The following is a 4,530-nucleotide window of genomic DNA, read 5'->3' as shown; positions in this document are numbered from 1 at the left end:
TTGGGTAATGATTGCAAGCATTAGCCGAAGCCATTATATTGACTTTTCTTGGGAAAGAGAGTCAATATTGGTAAGATTGAATAACAATGACTCGAGGCGTTAACCCTCGTTTAATAGACTAACTTAGGAATAAGAATAAGTCTAAATTGGCATCATTGGTCGCTCTTCGATTGTAACTCTTTTATATTAGGAAGAATCATAAAGAGGAAATACTGCTTAACTGTTGGGAAACATTAAGAAGTCTTTAAGAGACCAAGTGCATATTCATAGAACAACCATTAGAAGTATATCACTTTGAAACCTGAAGCATAATATCTAATCAAATTGGGGAACACAACCTTAGTCTCTCTCTCTCACATTAATTACATTTTAAGTCAAAGTATTAAATTACATTATTCAACAATCAATTCAAACTATCCAGAATAGGATTAAAGCATCTAAAGACCGGTATCGCATACGATTAGTAATCTTTTCTCTCCATATTCCCTGTGGGATTCGACCCCAACCTTGTTGGGTTACTATATTTGACAACGTCCGCTTTACGCCATTAATAGGTGTAATTTGAGCGTATCAAATTTTGGCGCCGTTGCCGGGGAATACGGTTCAGAAATTACTAATTGTTGTGTACTATTCTTTAAAACTTTTTCTATTCCATCACACCTCGTTTGCTGTTTTAGTGAACCAGGTGAACATGGCTGGAAGACCCCATCGCAATCAAGGGAACCAAGGGGGGGATCCAAGTGAACCATCCTGCACCAGAAGAAGAGGAGGATGAGAATGTATTTGCAGAATTCATCGACGAAGCTGATTATGCTTCTGCTGTAGTTCCCCCGAGAACAGGAAATGCTAATTTCAAAATTGATAGTTCTATCTATCAGCTATTGAAACTTGAAGGCTATTTCCGAAATTCTTCGGAGGACTGTCCACTTCGACACCTAAAGAATTTCGTGCATGTATGTTCCCAACAATCTCAAGGTGTTGTTCCTGCTGATGCACTGCGACTGCGGGTTTTCAAATATTCATTAGCTGGCCAAGCTAGGGAATGGTATGAAAAGCTCCCGAGCAATACTATTCATACCTGGAATGAGCTGGCCAATATCTTTCTAAAAAAATGGTTCCCACCCAGCAAAAAGGCTGAGCTTCGGGATAAGATTTTTGGGTTTAAACAACTTCCAGGGGAACAACTATATGCTGCATGGGAGAGGTTCAAATATTATCTAGCTCAATCTCCGAATCATGGATTTCCAGATGCAATTCTCACAGAGAAGTTCTACAAGGGGCTAGATACAATGAATCAAATAGCTGTCAACACTGCAGCTGGGGGATGCTTTATGGACAAAACCTTTGTCAACATCACCCGGTTGCTCGACAAGCTTACTACCCATAATCAAGCCTGGCATTCGACTGATAGCGAATTCATATCATATGGTAGTCCCTCTGTGGCCGCGGTGGCCAAAGAAAATCATGAGCGAGATCATGCGTTCGCTCAACTGCAAACCACCGTGGATTTATTATCCAAAAGGCTTATGGAGAAAGAGGCCAAATGTGTAAATGTTATCGATGAGATGCCACCTCATGCTCCCGGAATGTATCAAGTTTCTGACGAAACTTATCTTGAGGGGCAGCCACAATATGAGGATGCGAATTATGTCACTAACTCGCAAGGGGGTTATCAACGGCAAAACTACCAAGGTTCCGGTAATCACCCATGGCAAAGGCCTCAACAAAATTACCAAGGACAGAATTATGGAAGAACTGATCAGGGTAATCCCAATCAAGGGAATTACAATAACAATAATTATGGCAACAAGAGCTCTAACCCCTACATTCCACCTAGGGGGCAAGCATCCAATTCCCAGCCATGGAAAGATAATTCAGGTACTAACTCTGCTGGTAACACGTCTAATGATTCTGCAGAACTGAAGAGTATGATGCAGAAAATGCTGATGAATCAAGACAGAACAGAGAGCACAATCAAGGGAATGTCCCAGGTCCAACTATCGCATTCAGCTTCCATTCAGAAGCTTGAAGCGCAATTCAGAGACCTTTCCCGAGAAGTGCATACTCCTCAACGGGGACAATTACCGAGTGATACAGTTCCTAATCCAAAAGGTAGTGGAGTGAACTCTGTGGAGAATGTACTTGCCATTAGCACCAGAAGTGGAAAAATACTTCAGGGTGACAATAAAAAGCCAATTGATCAGGAACCAATTGTTGAAAAAGAAGCGCAGCCTAATGTATTGGGTGATATTGTCGAGGAAGAAGCAGGGGAGGAAGTCCCCATTGTAGTTGAAGAAGAGCTGAATCTTAATAAACCAAAGGAACCGATGGAAAACCAGGAAAAGGGGAAGGCAAAACTTTCCGGTGCTCTTCGCCCTTTGAGCCAATTGTTCAAATCTTCACCACCTTTTCCTCAAAGGCTGGTGAGAAAAAAAGAAGATGAGAAGTGCTTGCGATTTTATGATCAACTCAAGCAGTTAACGATGAATTTTCCGTTCATGGATGCTGTCCAAGAAATGCCTGGCTTTGCTAAGTATTTGAAGGACCTTTTAACAAAGAAGAAAAAAACATTGAAACATGACACTGTGGGCATCACTCACCGCGTTAGTGCCATTCTTTCCAAGACCACAGTGCAAAAGAGGGAAGATCCTGGAGCATTCACAATTCTATGCACCATAGGGCAGCAAAATTTTGCTAGGGCTTTATGTGATAACGGGGCTAGCATAAATCTTATGCCCCTGGAAATTTTTATGAGATCAGGGTTAGCGATGCCGAGGCCAACTACCATGAGATTGCAGATGGCTGACAGATCGATAAAAAGGCCAGTGGGGGTAGTTGATGATGTACTGGTTCAAATCGGGAAATTCCTTCTGCCGGCAGATTTCGTGATTCTTGATTGTGCTATTGATCAAGAAATTCCTATTATTCTGGGAAGACCTTTCCTTGCCACGGGGAGATCTCTTATGGATTCCGAGAAGCACGAAATAAAGTTCCGGGTGAACGATGAGGAGGTGACTTTCCACGCAAGCAGAGGTATGAAATTACCTAGTCCTTATCAAAGTATTTCAGTCATAAATTATGTTGATGAGGTGGATGATGCTGTGGAATTCAAAATGGAGGAAGAATGTTTGAGTGAAGCACTATCGGCCATCTTGGTAAATTTTGATGCTGAACAAATGGAGGAATATACTGAGACAATAAATGCACTCATCGGTCTGGGGTCTTACTCTTATGAGCCCAAGAAACTATCTCTTGATCTAGAGAAGCGAACAACTCCTCCAGCAAAACCCTCAATTATTGAGCCACCGAAGTTGGATCTCAAGCAACTTCCAGCTCATCTTAAATATGTGTTTCTTGAAACGAATGCCTCCCTCCCAGTTATTGTGTCATCACTTCTGAATGAGGGCCAAATTCAAAGACTCATCGAAGTATTGAGAAAGTATTTAAGAGCTTTGGGATGGACTATTGTAGACATCCGGGGGATTCCCGCCGGAATTTGTGAGCACCGAATACAGTTGGAGGAGGAAAGTTCGCCGAGTGTTAAGCATCAGCGAAGATTAAATCCACCGATGCAAGAGGTGGTGAAGAAGGAAATAATTAAGTGGTTAGATGCTGGGGTGGTCTACCCGATAGCCAACAGTCCATGGGTAAGCCCAGTTCAGTGTGTGCCAAAGAAAGGGGGCATCACTGTTGTTCCTAACTCTAAAAATGAGTTGATTCCGACAAGGACTGTCACCGGTTGGAGAGTGTGTATGGACTATCGGAAGCTGAATACCGCATCATGCAAGGACCACTTCCCTATGCCTTTTATTGATCAAATGCTTGATCGGCTAGCCGGAAGATCTTATTACTGTTTCTTGGATGGGTACTCAGGATACAACCAGATCAACATTGCGTTGGAAGACCAAGAAAAGACTACTTTCACTTGTCCCTATGGGACATTCGCTTTCAGCCGGATGCCATTTGGTCTTTGCAATGCACCAGCTACCTTCCAAAGATGCATGATGTCCATATTCTCTGATATGGTTGAAAACTTTCTTGAAGTTTTCATGGATGATTTCTCTGTGGTGGGAGATTCATTCGATGAATGTTTGGGTCATCTTGATCGGGTGCTGCAACGGTGTGAGGAAACCAACCTCGTGCTCAACTGGGAGAAGTGTCATTTTATGGTCAAGGAGGGCATTGTCCTTGGCCATAAGATTTCAGAAAAAGGGATTGAGGTTGATCAAGCTAAAATCGATGTGATTTCACAACTCCCTCCGCCCGTTTCAGTAAAAGGAGTTCGGAGTTTCTTGGGGCACGCCGGATTCTATAGAAGGTTTATCAAAGACTTCTCAAAAATTGCAAATCCCATGTGCAAACTCTTAGAAAAAGAATCCAAATTCAATTTTGATGAAAAGTGCATCAAGGCGTTTGACGAGTTGAAGCTGAAATTAACCTCCGCACCGATTGTGGTGTCCCCAGATTGGTCACTTCCCTTTGAATTAATGTGTGACGCCAGTGGTCTTGCAATTGGTGCTGTGCTTGGTC

The 4,530-nt window shown here is 42.5% G+C and overlaps 1 non-coding gene across 1 annotated transcript; it reads right to left on the bottom strand.

Annotated features, from left to right (window-relative positions):
* Positions 1 to 1,136: 1,136 nt before the first annotated feature.
* On the bottom strand, positions 1,137 to 1,243 carry LOC132618777 (small nucleolar RNA R71). Its single transcript, XR_009574316.1, has one exon. It is a non-coding gene; the product is annotated as a small nucleolar RNA R71 (small nucleolar RNA).
* Positions 1,244 to 4,530: the final 3,287 nt, after the last annotated feature.

The sequence above is a fragment of the Lycium barbarum genome, chromosome 1 (assembly GCF_019175385.1).
Source record: "Lycium barbarum isolate Lr01 chromosome 1, ASM1917538v2, whole genome shotgun sequence".
Taxonomy (NCBI): Eukaryota; Viridiplantae; Streptophyta; class Magnoliopsida; order Solanales; family Solanaceae; genus Lycium; species Lycium barbarum.
The sequence above is the reverse complement of the archived record's forward strand: the minus strand, read 5'-3'. Positions and strand labels throughout refer to the sequence as shown.